Source organism: Triturus cristatus, chromosome 7, assembly GCF_964204655.1.
Source record: "Triturus cristatus chromosome 7, aTriCri1.1, whole genome shotgun sequence".
Classification (NCBI taxonomy): Eukaryota; Metazoa; Chordata; class Amphibia; order Caudata; family Salamandridae; genus Triturus; species Triturus cristatus.
Window position 1 is genome coordinate 1,642,818,441 of NC_140590.1, and position 24,452 is coordinate 1,642,842,892.

The following is a 24,452-nucleotide window of genomic DNA, read 5'->3' on the forward strand; positions in this document are numbered from 1 at the left end:
TCAGAACTGAAAGCGCACAATTACCCCGCTCATAGCAGAATAATGCAAATTTTTTTGAATAATCTGGCATGCCCAAAGCGGGTGCGAATACTCCCGCAATTTTTTAAAAGCTCCTATACTTTCATCATCCCATTCTATAGGATCTTTTGCTCTTTTTCTGGTCATTTGTATCAGGGGTTTGGCCAGTAAAGCAAACCCTCCAATCCACTGCCTACAATATCCTACAACTCCAAGGAACATTCTTATTTCCCTTTGGGTTCGTGGTAACTGCATTTGTCTTATTATTCTGATTCTTTCAGTAGTCACCCTTCTAACTCCTCTTTCTATTTGATGTCCCAGGTATTTAACTGAATTTTTACAAAACTGTAGTTTTTCAGGGGACACTTTGTGTCCACCCTTTGCCAAATGATTTAACAATGCAATTGAATCAGTAACACAGTCATCTCGGGTGTTTGACGCCACCAATAGGTCGTCAATATACTGCACCAGGACTGACTCTCTGGGCAATACAAGAGATTCAAGGCTTCTTTTGAGAATCTAATTAAAGATTGAAGGATTTTCAGTGTACCCTTGAGGCACACGATTCCACATGTAAACATGCTCTTCGAATTTGAACGAAAATAAGAACTTGCTATCTGGATGCAATGGAATAGAAAAGAATGCATGACATAAATCAGTCACTGTGAACCATCCTGCTTTCCATGGTATCTGATAAAGAATCACAGCTGGATTAGGCACTACTGGGCAGCATGGTACAACAATTTTATTAATTTTCCTGAGATCTTGAACCACCCTATATTTTCCGTTAGGTTTCTTAATGCCAATTATAGGCGAGTTACAAGGGCACTCATTATTTCTTTCAAGATACCTTGTTCGACCAATCGCTCTATTTCTACTGCGACACCTGCCTTTACTTCTGGACTCATTTTGTATTGCTGGGTATTCGGATAAACAGCACCTTCTTTCACTGTCACTTTTACGGGATCTACATTTGCCATTAATCCTATTTCTTCTCCAGTAAAATCCCATATTTCTGCATTTACATTCAGTTTGACTTCGGCAGGTAATTCATTTTGTGTCATCATTGAATATAATTCATTTACTTCTGTTCCTTGTTTGGCCAACATGAACTTATAAACTCCATCTTCATCTGGGGTTTGTATTGCAACACCACCCAGTGTGCAAAAAATAGTGCAATTAATTTTGCACAACAGGTCTCTCCCAAGCAAGTTTACAGGGCTTGAGTCACAGACCACGAACTTATGCATTTCTTTAAAATTACCAATTCGCACCTCCATGGGTTCTGTGATCGGGGTTCTAATCCGTTTGTTTGAAACACTTACAACTTGGATGTCCTCTCCCGAGAGGGGCAGGTTAGGAATGTCTGCTGTTCTCACAGTAGACCTGGTAGCACCAGTGTCCAACAGAAAAGTAATATCATTTCCTTCTACTTTACCTTCCACATATGGACCTGACTGATCTACCGGTAGGGATGCGCCAAGTACATACTCCCCTGCTCCCGCCCCCACCACTGTAATTCCTGATCATAGTCAATCAGTGGATCCTGCAAAAGAAACTGTGATGTTACAAAAAATTTCTCACCACTTCCTTATGGGAATCCGGCGTCCACACTGTACTTGTCTTAACTCACAAAATTTGATTTAGGGGCAGGTGGCAATTGACTCTGAAGATCTATACCCTGTTGCTGATGACTCATTAACACCTCATTCTGCGTCTGTGGATTTAAATTTGGATTGGGGGCATTATTAATTTGTATAGCTTTACACTTGTTCTTCCAATGCCCCAACTTCCCGCACCCGTGACAGAGAAATGTTTTCTTTGCCTCTTCCCGATTTAATCTTCCCCGTGGCTTTCCCCCATTATTGTCACCTTGACCTTGTGTTCTTCCTTGATTTTCTGACTGTTAATTTAATTGGAGCTCTTGCTGTTCAGCTAATTTTACTTGGGCCCACATTACCTTTTCTTCTGAAGTTTTTCGCTTGTTATCAATTTCGTCCCCACAATATTTTGCATATTTTAAAATCTCATCAATGGGCTTTGATTGCCAGCACAGCATGTGCTGCTTAATCATTTGAGATATATCCAATGTCAGCCCAGACACAAATCTATACACGAAATGAGTCACGTCTTTATCTTCTAAACTTTCAAACCCACTATACTGTTTGAACACCTATAAAAGACGTTCGTAATAGGCATGTACAGACTCATTCTTTTCTTGGGTTGTTCTGTCTATCTTTACCCAATCGGTTTCTTTCGGGGAAATTTTACTCTTCAGAAAGGTGATTACCTGATGATACTTTTTCATTACATCTTCTGACGGGGCTCCTGTTTTTGGGTCTCTTGGATATTCCTCACTAGACCAATCCACAGTAATCTTACACTCTGTCCACAAATCTTCAGGTACTACTATGTCAGACCATCCAGATCCTTCAATAATACTTTTGAAACTTTCACAAACCTCTCAACTTGTCTGTACCACTCCACTGGTTTCTCTCTCAATTTTGGGAAATCATTAGTAAAAGACAAAATATCCTGTCTATTCCATGGCACATGTACATACCCCCCTCCGGGTACTTCTTTCATCGGATACAACCTTTCAGATTTTTCTGTTTCTTTCATGACATATTCAGATGTCATTCGATTTACCTGTGCTTCTTCCTTTTTATTTGCCCATCTAACTTTCCATTTTTCAAGATCTCCGCACTTTTGCAACAGAAATAACAATTCTCTGATCTGCAACTTTCTTCCAGACACATTCATGTTTTCCAAATCCTTATCAGAAAATTCGGCTCTATATGGTTTCTGTAACACTTTTGATTTCCCTATGTCAATTCCCATTTCCGATGCCAGATTTGTCAGTTTTTAATGGAATACCTTTGTATTTCGTGTAATGCTTCTACAAATAAACAGTAATTCTTCACTGTATGTGTTTAACCTGTCTAGACCCACATTTCCAGCAACCATCTCTTCCAATTCTACTCTCAATTTGAAAATATCTTCTAATTTTGGCTGTAACTTTGGCTTCTCTATTTCTTGGGACCATCTTTCTATATCTGCTGGGGTTACTATTGTGGCACTTCTAGTTCCTGATGATGTTTCTAGTCTAACTTCCTTCGAACAACTGGGCACATTTATTTTCAGGGTTTCCATCATCGGCTCTCTTATGGGCAAATCCATTAATGATATTACTGATTCACATTCACTTGCTTGATCATCTATTATTACCTTTTCTTTTCTAGGTTCTATACTTGGAGTAGGTATCACAGGAACTTTAGGACAGTTTTATTTTTCTCCATACAATGGAACTACCGGACCTATTGTTACTGGTATGGTCAATGCTTCAGGATGTGCGTTTATCTGAGCTATTCTCTGAATTAATTTGTCTCTATTTTTATTTATTGCTTCCCTTTCTTTTTCTTGAAGTACCCTATCTGTGGTGTTGTGTACGATCTGTGGAATCAAAGGTGTTCCTATCATTGGGGCACTAGGGGTCATTCTATTGAATCCATCATTGTAAGGTGGAGAACTTTTCATCAATATGTCTTCTAGGTATCCCTCTTCTGTTTCTCCGCTACCTACCATGGTTGAGTGCTTGGTTTTTCTGTGCATTTACCTCCTATCTGCTCTTCGGATGTTAAGATAGGATATAAACCTTCCGCCACCATGGCCTGTCTTCATGGTTTCATTTGACTGTCTCTAGTCTCCTGGGGAAATATCGGATAATATTTGCTTAAGGTCCTGTTACTTCGTGGTCTGTCCCGTTCAAAGGCTTCCATTTCCCATTCTAGAGCTTCATATTGAGTCAATCTAGGTCTGGGTTCTAACTCATTCATCCGTGTTCTTTAAATTGTACAATATTCTTCCATTAAAACTTCCATACTCAGGAAATGCTAACATTCCATCATCTTTTGTGTATTCTATCCAATTTTCTAACCATACACAAGTATGATAGCCTCTCTCCACCATCATGTATGATGCAGGCATATTTGGAGGAGGAATGAGAATCCCCTCTCTACTTTTAATAGGTGTGTCCTTTTTGAAATAATTGTTGATCTTTTGTATAACTGTCATTTTTCTCTTTTCTCCATACATTGCATGCTTGTGCTTATTAAGGTACTGCTCGTAAGCAAACCCTACAAACCTCCTATCTACCTTTAGTTTAGTTGCCAGATACTGAGTGCCCTGTCCATTTAGGGTTTTATGGACAAGACAACACATTTTGAAGTCTATTCGCTTCTTGATAGGCAGCCAATGAAGAGACCTCAAACTAGGAGCAGAGGGAGAACGGGCTGAAAGATTTAAAACCAGTCTGGCTGCTGTATTTTGCAGAACCCGGAGCTTACGAAGGAGTTCAGAGTTTATGGAAACCAACAGAGCATTCCCATAATCCAGGCGACTGACGATCAGACCCTGGATCAGTGGGAGACGGGAAGACAAAAGGACCCATATAAAATTTTTACGAAGGGCGTGCATTATCCCATAGCAAGTACGTGTTGTGAGGTTGACATGATCACGCATAGAGAGTTGGTTGTCTATCATTACCCCAAGATTACGGGCTGTTTCTTTCGGAATAGGACAGGTAATTTAACTTCTATTCGAAAGAATCACAGACTCAGAAGGAGTTTCAAAAGTTTATCTGATTTAGTACATTTTGTGAGTCAAAGCAGAATACACATGGATAATCCCAGTATTCTCTATCAAGAAAAAATAGTAGAGTTAGCTTATAATCAATTTGCATTAATAAGTTCTTGCAGTGACAGCACCTGAGGAGAGAAAGGATAGAGAACAAGTATGGAGCATTTACCCTACAACTATATTTACCTAGAAATTGTGTGAGGACCCCGACATCAGAGTGTCAAAGATTCAGGATCAGCTCAGGACAGGGAATGTGACCTCTTCTAGTGTAACACCAGCGTTACACCCCTCTCTAGTGCTACTCTCTCCAGCTCAGGCTCGTCCGGACCCCTTCCTAGATGTGCCTCCTCGGTTGTTCCGTGAATTTCCCTAGTGTTGGATTCTTCAGTCAGATTGCAGCAAAATGGGGCAGCATCTCAGCATAGCATCAGCATCTCAGCATCAAGTGTGTCTAACTATCTAGAACTTACCTCTGTAATACCAATTCAAATGTATGATTCACCCCCAAATGTTTCAATTCCATGTTCACCCGCAATTTGATTGGGCCAAGCAGTGCGGTGAGGACATCACACCATACTAAGTGCAATATTTTTCTTTAGTCTATTGTCTAGCTCCACCGCCCCTTAATTTTAATACCCACAAGCTTTATTCCCACAAGCATTTCATATGTGGATCGATAAGTCTATTTTACAATGTTGCTTCTTCTTCCTCTCGTAGGGTCAAGAGTTGGTTTCCCATGTCCTTGCTGGGCTTGGGGTTTGGCAGCCATTCAATGCGGTCCTTAGTTTCAGGACAAGCAGATGTCGCGCAGGCGTAGTTGCCACAAGGAGACAGAGCCGCGGTCACCCTCCAAGGCCCAAATACGAACTATTAAAGTCTAGGAAGAGCACATTAGAATACAAACTTAAATGAATTCACTTTATACCACTTAATTCTACTCTAACCCCGTTTACGTAATAAATCTTTTGCATTAATAGCTTAGTAGAACTTGCTTAAGTTAGTTTCAGCACAGCATGTGCATCAGTGAGTTACTTTAAAGCGGCCATATTAAAAGCTATTGCACAGCTGCAAAGATTTCCCCCCAAGTGACAGAAAATGTCATACTACGTAGATGTAGTAGATGCATGCGCAAAAGAGTCCCCGCGTTTTTGGCAGCCATTTTAGGACACTCGGGTTATTCATTAGTGAAGCACATAGAAAAGCGTCCCCTAGATACATGTAGAATGTGGTGCAGAATGAATAATTACGAACAGGTTGATTACAATGTTAAACGTTATTTGAGAGGGTTGCATGCGAGCAAGTTTCTCTTTATGCGAAACCTTGCTCCATCACACCGATGCCAGGCACCTCTCTGGATGGAGAAGGGTTGGGACAGTATGCTGTTGACTCTCACTGATGCCCATGGGGCACTGTAGACACTGCAGATCCATCATCGAAATATATCTATAGGACATGTGTACCCTATCAAGTGCCTTCTTGGAGTTGATTGAAAGGAGAAGTGCCGCTCTTTGGAAACAGTGGGTGTTGTCCATTAGATGAAGAACACATTTGGTATTGTCTCCACACTGGTGGTTGGATATGAAACTGAAGCCTGCCTGATCGGGGTCAATCAGGCCAGGCATGATGGGATTAAGGCAATGCACCAGGATGCTAGTAAAGAGTTTTGTGTCAATATTCAGGAGCAATATAGGTGTGTAAAACCAGCATAAGGCACAGTCTTTGTCGGGCTTTGGTATAACCAAGAGAGAGGCTTTTAGCATTGTATCGGTCATGGACCCGGTGTCAGCAAAATAATTAAAAAGGTGGGAGCAATGGAGCCAAATCCTGACAGAAGACTTTATAGAACTGTTACGAGTAGCAATCGGGACTAGGGGACTTCATTGGCTTCAGGTGGGGAATGGCCGCGATTACCTCCTAGATCCGAATGGGACCCTCCAGGCTCTCCGTGTCATGTGGAGAAAGAGGGACGACCGGAGTCTCCGCCAAGTATATCAGCAGGAGCGCCAGAAGCTTTGTATAGTGGACTGTAGAAGTCTTGGAACACTGCTGCAATTTGCACATCTCTTTTAAATAAAGATATTAATAGAAAAACGCACATCCAAACATTAAAGTCTTAAATCTATTTCAAATTCTTTACCCCGATCTTAGAAGACATTCTGCTGGCCATAATTGCTCTATGCTTTGACTCAAACACTTGGAAAAAAGTAAAGTTAACCAGCACTGGTGTGGGCTCTTTTCAAAGGTCCCTCTATTTCTTTTATATCTGTGTGTGACAATGAAGGGAGTCTGTGCACTCCAGCAAAGGCTATGTGCCACAAAAACGAGAGATAATTCACTTTGCAAGTGAGGGCAGTCAGCGAGCAACCATAATCAGTGGTGTTTGGCCCTATTAATACCTGTATAGGGAAAAAAAGCAAAAAGTTGCATTTTGGCTCTATTTTTGATGCATGTCAATCAATCGATCAGGGTTTGTATAGTGCGGCTACTCACCTGTGAGGGTCTCAATGTCCTGAAGTGAGGGGGGGCTTCTGATCTGGCTGGTTGTGGAGATTTAGTCGAAGAGCCAGGTCTTGAGATCCTTCCTGAATTGGGTCAGCAAAGGGGATTGCCCGAGGTGGCGATGTAGGTGAATGATCTTCTTCCAGTTCTATTCTTGTGGATCCGTGGGACAGTGGCCATGGCAATTTGGGTGGAGCAAAGTAGTCTGGTGGGTACGTGGAATGAGAGGCGGTGGTTCAGATATACTGGTCCTACGTCATGGAAAGTTTTGAAGGCATGTGTGAGGAGCTTGAAGGTGATTCTCTAGTTGACTGGGAGACAGTTTAGTTGTCAATGGTGTTAGGTGACGTGGCTGCTGCGGGGGATGTTAAGGACCAGTATGGCTGCGGCGTTTTTTTCCTCTAGATTCCTGAGCTGTTTCTGGGTGGTGCCAGCATACAGTGTGTTGCTGTAGTTGAGTTTGCTGGTAATGAGTGTGTGGGTGACCGTCTTTCTGGGTTCTGTGGGGATCCATCTGAATGTCTTTCGGAGCAGGCGAAGATGAGGATGCAGAGTTGATCTGGCAGTTTATTGTGAGCGAGAAGCCCTGTATGATGCCAAGGTTGCGTGCGTGGTCCGTGGGGGTGGGAGGGGTACCTAGTGCGGCGGGCCACAAGGAGTCCCCAGGCTAGGGGGCGGGTCCCAGGGGGAGAACTTCGGTCTTGTTCGAGTTGAGCTTGAGGCAGCTATCTTTCACCCAGGTGGCAATGGCAGTCATCCCACTGTGAAAGTTGATTCTGGCGGCAGTGGGTTCCTTGGTGAGGGAGAGGATCAGCTGGGTGTTGTCGGCATAGGAGATGGTGTTGAGTCCTTGGCTTCTGACGATGGCCCAGAGGGGGGGGCATGTAGACATTGAGTGGGGCTCAGGGAGGAGCCCTAGGACACTCTGTAGGTTCTCAGGGGAATAGATGTAATCTGACTTGCTGTGTTCCGCCGGTAAGGAAGGAGTGGATCCAGTCCAGGGCCTTGTTGTGGATGCCGCCGCGCCTTGGAGTCTCGTGATTTGAATGCATTTAAGAGCCACTGTTGAGAATCCTATACCAGTCTCCCTGAATGTCCAATTAAGCTTGACACTGTTTATACTAAACCATCATAGCCATTTGCGTGTAACTTACCTGCATGCTCAGTGGACCCATCAATCACATAATCCAGGAATGCATGCTTTGCAAATTTGTTTCATCAGATTAGCTCTGCTCTCTTCAGTGACACAGGATTCCTTCTTTTCATAATTAGTTGGGTAAAAGCAAACAGCCAAGTGATTTTGCACCATTTCTAGATGTTCAGGGGCTTATTTACAAGCCCCTTGCGCCGCCAGTGCGTCACTTTTTCCCATGTTACAAGTGATGCAAAAGTGGCGCAAAGGGCTTGTAAATAAGCCCCTCAGTGTTGGACTAACAGAGGTGAGAGATAAGAACGTATCACTATGCTCAAATAGCCTTTGCTCGCCAAACTAGAACTGGTTGCATGAGCAGAGCAGTGTGCAGAAGCCCCAGTGTTAAGGTATGTCAAAGCTTTTTGCAGGAATTGGGACAAAAATATCATGTCGGGTCCATTGTCAGCAGCTAGCATCATCTAGTGGTTTAAGCCCTGTAGTTGCCAGCAATAAACACAGCAGGCTTTCTTCAAAATGTATAAATAGATGTTGCATCGCAAGCATGGAACTCTAGAAATCACAGGCCTGGGGAATGATGTCCTCCCAGCTCACAACTTTTGATGGTCCTGATAGTGTTTGAAAAAGTGGTGCTTACATCCCTTAGTAGAATTGACATAGGCGTTCTCACACCACACAAAATACTGTAGCTCGATCATAGAGGTGTTTATTGTTAGGAATGAAAGAGGTGCTTACAAGCATTAGTTAAGTAGTGTCCTGTCAAGAGTGTGGACAAGCAAGCGGGCCGAATGGATGCGCAGCTAGTGAGCTCCATTGCCTGAAATTAAAATCCTAAAGAATCCTGTCTGCAGGGGTTTCCCCCTGAGCGTGTGCAGCTCGCCCAGATGGCGATTGTGACTTGGGTGCCCTCATTGCAGCCAGCTGGGGAGGCAAGTCGCCCCTGCTCCATCTGCGTGGACTTACTAAGCTGAGTCGGTGCACTGGGCCCGGTGTTAAGTGGTGGTAGCCATATTTGACCAGAATCCCTTGTTGGAGAGCCGCCGACCCAAGAGGTGGGGCCAGACATCCATTTGGGGCCTCCGGAGCTGTGACATTAGACAAGCTGTCCTCGCGGAGGAACAAAGTCGGAGACTGCTCCCCAATAGCCATCTGAGGTTAACCGAGTGCTGAAGTAGAGCAGCAGTGGTCATTTTGGATTGGGCTCCCGTGAGGTAGGGTGCTGAGCCGCAAGAGGTCTGACATCCCAAAGGCCCTTCAGGGGCAACACAATGGGCAAGGCAACATTGTGCAGCCCCGAGGCATGGGAGATCAACCAAACTCGTCATTGAGGAGACAGGAGACTGCTCCCATTGCAGAGATCATTTTATCGTCTCTGGGCCTGCGGGGCTCAAAGGATTGACAGAGATGTCAGACTTATGTCCTAAAGGCTGTACTGGGCTCCGCAGGCCTGGAGTACTGGGAAAAGAGCCTTTGAGCCAAACTGTAATAAGGAGAGTGTTGGGGGCTAGATCCTTGGAGGCTTGTTGGAGGGTGACAGGGGCCACATAGAAATCACGTGGAGCAAGTGAGCGAAACCCCCCCAACAATAGACCTGGAACACTGGCTACAGCAAGGGAACAGTATTGGAGCCTACACTGAGGAGTACCTACAGGGAACATACAGGCTACACATCACCGCAGAGGGCTTACCTGGCAAAAAATCACCATCTAGAGTCAAAGCACTCCAATTGTTGAGGGAGCACATTGCCAACACAGAAGGACTAACTGAGGCGAAGACCTGGGGATTTATGTGGCCCCTGATGAGGGACTGTTGCAAGCCTCAAGAGAGGACCCCTGATTAGCTTCCTGGATGTATCTATATTGAATACTGGCACTACCCTTGATACCAATACCTACAGAAAAGACTGATCATAACAACTTATTACAATTTCAAAGTTTTAATCAGTACTCCTTGAAAAAGTATTTGCCCTACTCTCAATTACTCAGAGTTAAACGTATTACTTCCAGTCCAGCCAACTTGACCAAAAACATAAACAACATGGTTCAACTTTTCAGAAACCGGGGTTATCCTTGATCTCGCTCAAACCAGAGTGAACACCAAAACTCGAGAAGATCTTTTGACGACCACTAACCATGAGAAAAAACATCGAGCGGTCCTGGTTTCTAAGTTTTCACAACAGAGTGGCAAATACAAAAACACGATTTTACGGCATTGGGCTTTGCTTCAGTCAGAACCCGACTTCAAAGGTACTTTTTCTACCCCACCCCTTTTTGCGTATGAACGCAGCAAGAACATCAAAGATCTACTGAAATCTAAGCCGTCTAATGCCACAATACACTACCAAGGTACCATTCCATGTTAAAAATGCTATAACTGCAACAACATCATAAAGGGACCATTTGTACGCAAAGGTAATCAGATCAAATTGAAAGTGACAGCAACCTATGACACCAAAAATGTAGTGTATTTTTTAAAATGCCCTTGTGGTATTGGATATGTCGGCAAAACTAAATTCAGGATCAAAATTCGACTTAACGAACACAAAAGTAATATGAGAACCAGCAATCAGAAATCGGTTATTGCCACACACTTTGCAGAATTTGAACATAACATCATTTATGTTATGTTATGTTATTTATTCTTTTGTATAGCGCAACGGTTACTCAAAAAGAGTGTCCCGGCGCTTTTAGGTAAGGGGAACAGATTTCAGAATAACACAACACAGCTAAAAGAGGTTAAAAGATAAACAAAAAGAAAGCAAAACTACTGGCAGACCTATTGGGAAAACAGCCAGGTTTTGAGACCTCTTCTAAAATCAAGGAGAGTAGACGCCCCCCGCAAAGGGAGCGGTAGTGCATTCCACATCTGTGGGGCCAACAGACTGAAAGAGCGGCCCCCAAGGCGAGCCCTCTTCACACGCGGAACAGCCGCCAAAAGTAGAGATTCTGACCTCAACGAGCGAGTCGGATGGTAAAAGGTCAATCTCTTTTGGAGATGTTTAGCTCCCACAGCATGGAGCGCTTTGTAGGCCAAGGTCAGAGCCTTAAAGGCAATCCGTTTGCGGATGGGTAGCCAATGTAACGTCACCAACAACCCAGAGGCGCTGGCCCGTCTACCTAGGCCAAAGATGGCCCTGGCCGCCGCGTTCTGTGCAACTTGAAGCCTTTGTAGCAGATACTCTGGCAGGCCCAGGTAAAGAATGTTGGCATAATCCAGCCTGGAGCCTATCAGAGCCTGCACCGTCAGCCTCCTGTGCTCCTCGGACAAGAGAGGCAAGAACCTCCGCAGCATTTTTAACAGGCCGAAGCAAGTGCCGGTTACCCCCAAGATCTGGGCTTTCATCGTCAGCCCCTTGTCCATCTTAACCCCCAAGTTTTTAGCCATGGGAGAAGAGCCGGACAGAGGGAACATGTCGATGGGCCACCAGGCCTGCCAGCTAGGCTCCGTATCGCACCCGAAGAAGAGTACCTCCGATTTGTCGGAATTGCACTTGAGGCTGTTCAGTTGGAACCATGCGAACACAGCCCCAAGGCAATTCTGGATACTCTCCCCGTCAAAGTCAGCCCCTCTCTCGCAAGAGAAGAGAAGCTGGGTGTCGTCGGCATACGACACGATCCGGGCACCAAATGACTCCGCCGCCGCCGCCAAAGGGGTCATAAAGATGTTAAAAAGGGTCGGGCTCAATATAGAGCCCTGAGGGACCCCGACTCCCAGAGGCGGCATTACGGCGGTGTCAGATGATGTCCAGATCGTTTGCCGGCGGCCGGCCAAAAAGGAAGAAAACCATTTGAGCACCGTCCCCCGCAGACCAATCTCAAAGAGTCTTGCGAGCAGGCCCTCATGGGGGACGGTGTCGAAAGCCGCCGACAAGTCCAACAACACCAGCATGACTTTGCCCCCGGTATCCAACACCCCTTTAATGGTTTCAGAAACCTCAAGGAGCGCGGTCTCGGTGCTGCGATGTGAACGGAAGCCCGACTAGGAGTCATGTAAGATCTCATGGGACTCCAGAAAATTGGAGAGCACCGACTGAACGTGCTTCTCCAGAATTTTTACAAGAGCCGGCAGCAACGAAATTGGCCTGTAATTGGCTGGGGCTTTCGGGTCAAGTCCCGGCTTTTTAAGCAACGGGATGACCATTGCCTGCTTCCATACTGGCGGCACCTCTCCCAGACTCAACGAGAGGTTGAGAAGAGGGTGCGCCAGCGGATTAACCACCTCCGCCAGTTTACCCAGGAGCTTAGCAGGGCAGGGGTCAAGCGGAGACCCAGATTTTAAATTGCCCATAAGCGCTAGAGAAGCTGAGGCTGGCAGAGATGGAAACTCAGCCAATAAGGCGCCCTGCGCAACTGGGGGAGGCGAGCCCGCCTCGGGCAACGGCAATGTAACCGGTTCACTCGATAGAAAGGAGTCCTGGATGAGTTTGATCTTGCCTGTAAAAAAAACACGCAAGATCCGCCGCCCAAGATTCTACGGGCCCCTCTTCCGAAGCAGTAGTCCGAGGGGAGATGAATTCTCGAACGATGGTAAAGATCTCCTTACTGGAGTTCGAAGCTGCTTCGATTCTCCCCGCAAGATAGGCTTTCTTTTCGAGGCGGATGTCTCGGTGGTAAGCTTTAACCACAGCCTTGTAGGCAGACCTGTCCTTGCTGTCGTAATGTGCCCGCCAGGCCCTTTCGGCTACCTTGCACTGCTGCCGCGTAGCCCACAGAGCAGGGGTAAACCAAGGGGCCGAGACCCGCTTAGATGTCGGGCGGGGGGGCGGGACTGGGGCCAGGTCATTCAGCCTCTCCGTCAGCCATTCTTGCAGGGACTCCAGGTCTCTCTCTAGCTCGCCAGACAGAGGGCAAGGGTGCGTCGCAGCAGCCTGAGCCAGCATCTCAGGGGTCACCCTGCTAAATGCTCTAGAGGCTCGTCCCCGCTGCTGTGAGACAGGGTTAGGCGCCCTGACGTTGCCGCTGATTACAAATTTGGCCAGCCAGTGATCCGACCACAAGACCGGGAGAATCTCTTTCACCACTAAAGGAGAGGTCGAGAAGACCTGGTCTAGAGTGTGCCCCTTGTCATGGGTCGGGCCCTGCAAATGCGGGGTGAGACCCAGCGGAGTCATAGCCTCCAAAAGCTTAATAGCGGCGGGGTCCGACGGATCATCCATCCGGATGTTAAAGTCCCCCGCCACTAAGCAGTGTTCTGCTCTCAGTGCTAGACCCACCAGCACCGAATCAAGGTCAGCAAAAAACGTCCCAAGCGGACCAGGGGGGCGGTAGACTAACAGTCCCTTTACTGATTGATGCGGCGCTAGCACAATTGAAAAAGCCAACGATTCCGAGCCGCGGATGTCCTCAGTGGGCAAGATAGTGCAGGGCGTGCCCTTCTTTACCACCAATGCGACCCCGCCACCCCTGCCCTTTGCTCTGTCCTTCCTGAAGATGTCAAAATCCGGCGGAATGGCCATAGCCACATCGGGATTAGAAGCTTCACCCCACCAAGTCTCCGTCAGCATTAGGCAGAGTGGCTTCTCTGTCTCGAGGAGCTCAAAGATGTGTTGCGCATGGCTGCGAGCTGATCTGGTGCTTAACAGCATGCAGGCATACTCTGCACCAGCTATGTCAATAGGCGGGGCTGATGACAGAACCCGTGTCGGATGCCAGCCACAACCCGGACATCGCGACTTACCCCTATAGCGGCCCGGAAAGACAGTACAACAGCAGCTCTCCCTATGATTCAAGGAGCGCAACTCCCTAGAAGAGTACCGCACCAAATGAGGGCCCAGATTACTCATTCTCGGTGAACAGAGCCCCGCCCGCCGCCAAGACGCCGACGGGCGCAGACGGGCAGGACTCTGGCAAGACTCCGGCAAGCGACGGCGCCCTAGCTGCGCGTTCCCGCTGCGCGGGTAAGAGCAACTTTAAATAGGCGCCGAAGTGGAGGGAGGAGCGCCTGGACGCTCCAAGATGGCGCCCGCCAAAAAAAGCCTGGACCCAATCCAAGATGGCGCTGGTCGCCGATGACAAGACGATCCCCGGACCACCCACAGAACCCGGGCCCACCAAAACGGTGGTGAGTATTCCTCAAATTAAATGCAGGTGTGAGGGGGGGAGAGCCCAGCCAGTGCACAGCAAATAAAACAAAAACAAGTGCCAAACGCGCTAAACGCGCTAAAAACTGCACAAAGTAAAAGATTAAAATCTGCAGCCCTTACAAACCGCAGCGCGGTAAAACGGTAAAACGGGACCTTTCAAGGCTGACCGCCGATTAAAAGTGCCTTAAATAGGCGCCGAAGTGGAGGGAGGAGTGCCTGGACGCTCCAAGATGGCGCCCGCCAAAAAAAGCCTGGACCCAATCCAAGATGGCGCTGGTCGCCGATGACAAGACGATCCCCGGACCACCCACAGAACCCGGGCCCACCAAAACGGTGGTGAGTATTCCTCAAATTAAATGCAGGTGTGAGGGGGGGGAGAGCCCAGCCAGTGCACAGCAAATAAAACAAAAACAAGTGCCAAACGCGCGAAAACGCGCTAAACGCGCTAAAAACTGCACAAAGTAAAAGATTAAAATCTGCAGCCCTTACAAACCGCAGCGCGGTAAAACGGGACCTTTCAAGCTCCGGTTTTTTAGCTCCGGTTCTTGGTACTTGAAACTGTCACTACCCAAGAAGGAAGAAACAATCAAAAATGTCTATTTCAACGTGAACTGTTTTGGATCAAATTTGTGGACACCATTGTGCCCAACGATCTCAATGACCGTATAGAGTTTGGCTGTTTTCTCTAACCATCTGAACTTCGACCAACTGCCTGTGTTCTTTAATAATCCATTTTTCATGTTTTTTCACCATTTGCTTTTTTACCATCTGTTTCATATTTATGACTCATCATTACAATTCATTCACTTTCTATTATCCTCACCAACTACGGTTACATTTTTACTTCATAATTTCATGCTTTTTACAGTCAGTGTCGATTCAATTATCATTTCTTAGCTCTATACCTTTTTTCTTCTATTTTATTTCTGATTTAAATTTGTAGCTTTATTTTTTACTTTTACTGTCAACTTCTAACTTTTTATACTTTGCTTCCTACCATTACCCTTTTACTTTTTCCTTAAGCACTCTCATTCCTCTTTTTACGTATTCATTTACGACGCATCACTCCACACCAGACACATTACAATATGGCCCCACTGTGAGTGTCCTCGTTATTAGATTTGTGTTTTATTTTTTATTTCTTTAATATACATCATGTAACACATGTTAGTGGTTCATAACTTTTACGGGTTTATTTTGTATCCATGTTTATTTGTGATGTTATTAACATTTTGTTCAGGCTTGAGTTTCACTTCGTATCTCCTTCCGGGTCACATTTTCATATACCCGGGACGTTTGTGTTCCCAGCACTTGCTTGGCATTTCCTTGTCTCGCTGCGGTACATCTGCAGATGGATTAGTCTATCTTTTTACTGCGGTAAGCATCTGGTTTGAATGTTTCCTGCTCGTTATTTACACAACGCACTTTATCGTAATCCTTGTTTGTCACCGTAGTCACTTTTTGTTACTGCATACTCGTCACCATTTACTTTATGACCCTGCAGATAACTTTTTTCTCCATTTTTCTCACAACGTTAGTTGCACTTAACTTACTTGTTTCCGCTGCAGTTCTTTTCATTACTCTATTTATGTTTTGTTTAACAACACGTCTCCTAGTGCAATCCTTCATCTACTTTACCCTTTCAAGACATCTATTGGTTTATTAAACCGCATGGAGACAAACTGTCTCGTTTAATGCATTGTCGAGTTCACTTTTCTTTTTGAACGCTCTTACTCGTTACTATGGGCATGTTTTCCCATCTTCTGCACGTTTTTCTGCCATGAGCACACTTCTATTTAGCATGTTTTTTAGCCTGAGTACTTCTTGTATTATTCCATACCCATTCGCATACATCTATTATATCCTATGTTTTCGTTTCATTTTTTAGATTATATTTCCCTGATGAAGGGCTTGCCCGAAATGCATTGGGCCTGTTCCCACTAATTTGCATGATTGGAATTTATTCATCCATCTACGTTGCAGATGATATGTTTCCTTTTAACCCCATCAGCGCGGCGCGGATTTCCGCGCCACGCTGAAGGTTCCTTGCGCGGGCGGGGCCATGACGGAACGGTTCCATCATGCGCACAGCGCAACCGACGTGCATGACGGAACCGTTCCGTCAGGCTCGTCGAAGGGGTTAAATGAATTGTAAACCTTGACTATGAAGTCACATTAAAATTTAACTCACTGGAGAAATTTATCTTGGTTTATTGGATTAATTACCTCACCTGGAGGTTGGCTGTGCAACTGGGGGATGTTACCCGTCTGGATAACGCTTTTTGTACAGCTTTATGGCACTTGACATTTAAGCGATGTAAGGAAATGGGGTATGTTAAATGGTGTGGAAGTGCAACATCACCGTCTAATACACTTACCAACCTCCTTAGGATCTTTAGGTTTCGTCTGTCAAACCCTCAGCTCAATCCTGGGTAGCTGTGGCAATCAGCAGCAAGGCTTACACTGAGGAACAAGTGTAATGCATTTCAACAGCACCAAAACAATTTAACAACAAATCAGCACAACACTTTTGAAATGTGACTCCAATTTATAAAAAAAAAAAAGGTTTTATTGCTATGAGAATTTAGACACTAGAATGCAAAAGATCCACCAGAGGGTTCTGGAAATATAGATTTTACAAGCAATAATAAATCAGTGCAATTTCACCCAAACAAGTCTTGGCAAAGTCAACAAATTGGACACTTAGAACATTTTTCAAGGAAAACTTAGGTAAGTGTCAATGCAGTCGGTTAGAAGTACTCGGGGTGACCAACTCCAACAGTGAGCTAGTAAGGAGGACCAGCGAGGTCCTCGAGAACAGTTACCTTCACAGAAGAAGCAGTTCTTCAGCAGGACCAGGCAGTTTATCTACGTTACAATGGATACCTATGGAGTGGTCCTGATGAAAGAGATGCGGGATGCTGAAGATGCCCTTAGGATGCTATAGATGTGGCGCGGTCTACACGGTCTTCCTGCAAGGATTTCTCTGTCCACAAAGATGGTGAGGGGGTCCGGTTTGCAGGATCGATGTCCCATGAAGTCCTCTCTGGTCTGGCTGAAGTCTAGTCGCCGGTTGTTGAAATCAGAGGTCAATCCTTCCTGAGTCAATAACTCATTTTCTGAGGGTCCAGGAACTCTGACAACACTCCCAGGCTCTGAGAACTTGGGGCAACTCTGTGCTTGGGGTCTTGGCCCTCGGTGTTGCACAAAGCAGTGGTAGCTGCTTGAAGACTTGGGGCTACGAACTTGCCCCGGCAGGCTTCTTCAGCTGTTGTGTCCCTGTGCTGGAAGAGGAGGCCAGTCAGCTGGTTCTTGAGGCTCTCTTGGCTTGACAGGGCTCTGGAGAGGGTTTCTCCTTGAGCAAGACATGGCATACTCAGTCCCTCTCTTTGTTAGCCACCAGGTGCAGTCTCTCCTTGCTGGTCCCTCGGTGCAGCAGGGCAGTCCTTCTTCCAAGTCAGATAGGATCTGGGCTCTTGGTGCCAGGGGTGTCCCTCTTATGCACGGAAGAACAAGTTACTTACCTTCGGTAAGAGACATGCGTTAGTCATAGAATCCTTACCTTGGAATTACCCCCAGGTGACAGACTGGATCCGGAGAATATTTTCTGTAGCAGTAGCCCTGCGTGTCGATAAATGGTGTTGGTTGACTCGGCATCCGTCATCGTGGTCGCCCAGATGACGTTGCGGTGTCTACTTAGTCACCATCCCTGCACGCTGGTGTCCGTTCTGACACAACTTTCCACACCAGAAGCGCAGAGCCATGCAAGACACTGACCACTGGTGCACAAAACTAGGGCCCTGGCAGGGAGTCTCTATCCCTAGAAGTCAGTTTGCAGCATGTGGAGGTTGGGTGGGGCGGTAAGGAATCTATAACTAATGTATGTCTCTTACAGATACAACGTTACTGAAGGTAAGTAACTTGTTCATCTGAAAGAGACCATTAGTTGTAGATTCCTTACCTTAGAATAGATACCCCAGCAATGCCAACCCCGGAGGAGGGTCTGCGAACTAAGTTAACACCAGAAAGTCCTGGAGAACAGAACGGCCAAAAAAGCTGTCCCTCCAGACTTGGCTATCCAGGCAGTAATGTTTTGTGAACGTGTGCAGGGAAGCCAACGTGGCTGCCTGACAGATGTCAATCAACGGGACTTCATGTCCCAAAGCAGTAGAGGCTGCTGTCGACCTGGTAGAGTGGGCGCGTAGTCCTACTGGAGGTTCCTTTTTCGCCAAAGAATAGCAGATTTTGATGCATAGGACAACCCATCAAGAGATGGTAAGTTTGTGCACGGCCCGAGCTTTCTTGGCACCCACATAACCCATGAAGAGTTGATCATCCACCTGGAAATCTTTAGTGCAGTCAAGGTAGAAGGACAGGGCACGTTTTGGGTCCGGACGATGGAGTCTATCCTCTTTGGAAGGGTGCAGAGGCGGGAAGAAGGTGGGCAATGTGATGGTCTCACCTCTGTGGAAAGAGGTAACCACTTTGGGCAGAAAAGAGGGCCTAGTGCGAAGGACCACTTTGTCCAGATGACGTGCAAGAAAAGGAGGCTTGGAGGAAAGAGCCTGAAGCTCACTTAGCAGATGTGATGGTAAGCAGGAAAGCGGTCTCCAATGTAAGAAGATGAAGAGGACAATTCTGTAGTGGCTCGAAGGGAGCAGACCTAAAGAAAGCAAGAACAAGAAAAGTCCCACTGGGGCATTACGAAAGGAGAGGGAGGAAAGAGATGAGTAATGCCCTTTAAAAATATATTTACAATCGGAGACTTGAAAACAGTAGGTTGATAAGTAAGGCGCAGAAAGGCAGAGATGGCTGAAAGGTAGTGTTTTACAAACATGCTGCTGATTTGAAGCGTAAATTCAGAGACAGAGGGTACCCGAAAAAGCTTTTGACCCACTCCCTTAAACGTGCCAGGTTCTACGATCGAGATGCTTTGGTAAACAAACCGGCAGTAAAGAAAGAACTACCTAGCAAAGTTGTCTTTGTTAGCAAATTCTGCAATATGAGCACCCAGATCAAGAATATTGTTAATAAAAACTGGCATATTCTTAATCATGAGGAAGAGGCAAAATTGGAAAGACCATTATTTGCTTTTAAAAAAAACAATAACCTGAGAGACATTCTGGTACATACCTATCGGGAAGATGGGTCTAATAACCAAAAAACCATGATGAATGATTGGGCGACTGGTAACCACAGATGTGGAACCTGTAATATATGCCCTCAGTGCCTACTAACTAAAGAAATCAAACACAATGGTTTCACAGTCAGATCAAAGACTTTGAACAACTGCAGGAGTAAAAATGTTGTGCATTTCCTCCAATGCCCATGTGGGCTAGGGTACGTGGGAGAGACGGGTAGAGAACTACGTGTTAGGCTACAAGAACACAGATCAGCCATTAAAATGAAGAAAATCACTGCCCCCCTTGTGCCACACTTCATTGAATCTGAACATGGTGAGAATGATTTCGGGTGGTTTATTTTAGAAAAGGTCAAGATCGATCGGAGAGGTGGAAATATGACAAATAAGCGAAAATCAAGAAAACAATGGTATATTTCCCACCTTAACACTGCACAGAAAGGTTTGAATTCAAGAGAGGAATGGGAACGTCTGTTAGTGGCAAGATAAAGTATAAATTTCTTTCTTGTACACTATGAGGTTTCTGACTATCCGTTCCTATATGACCAATACAGAAATACCACATGTGAATGTCAATCGCCCAGTGAATAGGGGATTTTTCCTCTTGGCTATGAAACACTGAAATGAAGATTCACATTACTGATGGCACTATCACAGCGGATGAAAGTATTTGCATAGTGGCCTCTGTGGAAAGAATCATATTGGATGAAACATCGCTACTTTGATCGTATGATCTGTTAATCCTACTAGTCATATTCTAGCTTTATGGGATGGAATTATAATCTGTGTTCTCGGATGGGACACACAGATATATTCTTGGCGAAACTGGGAGACAGACCCGTCATATCCCTACAAAATAAGTACTCTGGCTAGTTGAATAGAAACAGAAGTAAAAGCCGTCTGAAATAGACCCCGGCTTTCACAAAAATAAGTGTCTAATATCGCATCATTTTTTAAACTAACATGTGATTTGTGTGGCGCTATGTTTGATGAGGATTGGATTAGTTCCGTTAGATTTATATTCATAACCGACTCTTGGTTAACTCTTCCAAGATGGCGGCTTTCGTCGTGAAACTTTAGACTAAGCTGACATTGAGTCACAACTGCACCGGAAGTGTTTGGTTGGCTACCGGTGGGTTACGAGAGGAGAGACAATATATAAAACGCCGTTACCAGAGATGAAAACTACTGGATTTCCACAGAGGGCGCACTGTGAACACCGGAACAGGCGTAGCAAAGGTATGGACTTAAATAGGTGGTTCGTGGTCTGACATTTGAGCTAGGAGTTAGGCTCTGTTTATTTTAAATATGGGCCGCTACATGTTTAAATCAAGAGAAAAAATTATTTTCCTTCTTTTCCCTGCAGTATTTTTACTTGCACTGAACCCTATGTAGGGACTTCTACATGCCCGTACCCGACGAATTATCGTGGTCAGTAGAGAAACAAGCTTGATAAGGTAAACTTATAATACTCAACCGAAGTTAGCACATTTGGTTCTGCCGCTAACGTTATATAGGGACTAGCGGAAGAGATATTGATTGTTTTTGTACAACAGTCGTGATGAGGGGTGTTTTAATTCAAGCAAATAAATATAAGTACTTTAGCAATATGTGTGTTTAATAAGCTTGCTTGATTCAGTGAATAGGAGAACTATAGGAATCAATAGTATAGATCCTGCCCATATGCTTGGTAGGCATCTCTAAACACTCTTAGCATATAGACCTAATGCCGTAAACGGCTAGAGAACCATGATAGACTTTTGTTGTAGGTGTGAAAAAAGATTATAGAATTTCGCTTGTATACTCTCATTTAACTAATGGTGAGATTCTCTATAAACTCTTAACGCTAGCTATGAGACTAAATTCAGGCTCAAATGAAAGTATTTATTTTGCTTACAGTTTCCGCGTCAAATAATCTTACGCCAGGAATAGAAGGATTATTACTCTAACATTGAAGCTAATACCTGGAGGTCTTTTCAGACTCGGAGGAGATAATTTTAAGGTACATAAGATACTGTTTATTCTCCTTAAATAACTTTATTGACATTGTGAGATCACATAAAAAAGCGTCTGAGTTCTTGCCTCTCATCTGAACAGGTGTCTACATACCCTATGGGAAGGGCTTATATGGGCTACAGAAAAACAACTAATGGTGAGACTCTATAAACTCTTAACGCTAGCTGTGAGACTAAATATAGGCTTAAATAAAAATATTTATTTTGCTTACAGTTTCTAGTCCTACGCCAGTAATAGAAGGATTATTACTCTAACATTGAAGCTAATACCGGGAGGTCTTTTCAGACTCGGAGGAGATAATTTTAAGGTACATAAGATATTGTTTAGTCTCCTTAATAACTTTATTGACATTGTGAGATCACATAAAAAAGCGTCTGAGTTCTTGCCTCTCATCTGAACAGGTGTCTACATACCCTATGGGAAGGGCTTATATGGGCCACAGAAAAACAATTGAAGACCCTCTGTTTGGAGATAGATTGGAATAAATTGCCAACTATTAAATGTGAGTCGTTATTATGACTATTTATGATATCCGGATGAAAAGGGTCATATATTCCTGCCTAAAACAATAAGTTCGAATGGGGCAAGGAAGAATCATGTGAGCGATAAAAGAATAAGATAATCGACACTTGAGCAATTGGAATTCTTTTTTAAGCCACTCTTGATATATTATTAAGACATTATAGCTTATGTGGAATCGTGTTAAGTGGGGGTTCCACTAACAGTAAACATTTTCTAAAATGTCAAAATTGGTTGAATGCATGTCTGGTTGCAAAAAAATTTTTTTATGTAGTAGGATGAGATATCCGGTTGGTGGAATGTATGATGACAATGAGAGTAGAAATAGTTTTTATTAGACTTTAAAAAAAAAAAAATTTCAATATGTTATCTCTTTCAGATTTTCGTTTGTATTTGTAACGAAATTGGGACTCCATCTAATTTTTCCTGAAGAAGGTGTTGGCAGATAATCTAAGCCCACCGAAACGCGTCGTTGCTTTTAAAAGAGAAAACCACATAAAATCATTGATTACTGGTTTGGTGACATGTACAATAGAAAACTATATTTTTAGGGTCACCTTTGATGAATCGTTGATTTGGTGATTTTTCTCTAATCAATAGGATATAACTGTCCTCTTTTATTGTGTTCCCAATTTGTATATTGTGTGATGTTCATCAATTTATAATATGTGTAGTGTTTAACAATATATGTATAGTTGATCAATAATGGTTTATGAGACACTGATTTGATTAGATTGTTATCGCTTCATAAATTAGCTATATAACAATAGATTACATATACCCTGTATAGTGTTTAGCACAAATTAAATAAATATTGCTTTTTTAAGAAATTTTTTTCTTCTTCTCAGTTGTTTTGATTACATTTGTCTTGCCGGTTCTCATCCTACTAGTGTGCAAGGTGTATGGATTGTCATGTATCTCTGACAAGGAGGTTCTATTTGTTTGACTAAAGTCTTTAAGAGTGCCCAGAGCAGAGCCCTGCTAGGTCAAAGATAGAATGAAGGGGAGAACCTCTGAAAGAGTGGCAGAAAGGGGATCCACAGCTTTTGCTATGCAGAATGTCACAAATTTGTTTCATCTGCAAGCGTATACCATTTTAGTGGAGGGATGCCTTGCTGCCAAGAGGACATTACAGACTTCGGGAGGTCGAAAGCTGTCAAATGTCACAGCTCAATCTCCACGCAAGGAGGTGAAGGCTGGACAGGTTCAGGTGGAGGACCGTTCACAGCTGCTGCGATAGAAGATCCTCCCGAAGAAGCAGTCGATCGGTCGATCAACGGTCATGCTCAAGAGCTCAGGGTACCAGACTCTTTGTGCCCAGTCCGGAGCCACAAGAATGACTAGGGGCCCAGTCACGCATGATCTTCTTTGGCACTCTAGGCAGAAGTGGTACAGGCACAAAAGGCGTACAGGATCCCGCAATTCCACTTGCACCGAAAAGCGTTGCCGAGCAAGTGCCACCTTGGAAACTCCAAAGCACAGAACCGCTGACATTGCGCGTTCTCTTCAGTGGCGAACAGATCTAACTAAGGCTCTCCCCACTGCCGAAAGAGACCTTGCACCACCTCTGAGTGAAGACGCCATTCTTTATCCATCATGCACCTGCAGCTCAGTTCGTCTGCCCTCACGTTCAGGGAACCTTCCAGATGTTGAACCAGCAGGGATACGTCCTCATATTCCAGCCATGTCCAAAGGCGAATAGCCTCTTTACATAGGGTCCATGACCCCACCCCGCCCAGTTTGTTGCAGTACCACATTGCTGTGGTGATGTCTGTGAACACCTACACTACTCTTCCTTTGACAGAAGGAAGGAATGCCTTCAGGGCAAGACGGATCGCCCGGAGCTCCAAAAGGTTGATGTGAAGACCGGACTCCGCCGGAGACCAAAAACCCCTGATCTCCGCCTCTCCAAGGTGGCCGCCCCATCCCAGGAGTGACGCATCCGTCACTACTGTGAACTCCTGCTGCGTGAGCCACCACTGTAATTGATGTGCAGTCCCCTGTGAGATCTGGACGACATTGGAACGATCCCCCTGATGCTGCAGAGCCCGCATATGCCACCTGGAATGATCCACCAGCAGGATGCAGGAGGTCATGAGGCTCAGCAGCCTCAGGGTAATTCTCACCGAAATCCGGGGTAGCGGCTGAAAGATCGGTCTTATAGCCTGAATATCCAGGACTTGCTGCTCTGGAGGATAAGACCAAACCTGCGCTGTATCCAGAACTGCTCTGATGAAAAGGAGCTTCTGAGAGGGAATCAGGTGTGACGTCGGCATGTTGATAGTGAACCCCAGCGAGTGCAGGAGGTCCGCCATAGTCTGGAGGTGGGAGACAACAGCCCGGGGCGAGCTCACCTGCAACAGCCAGTAATCGAGATAGGGGAAGACTGG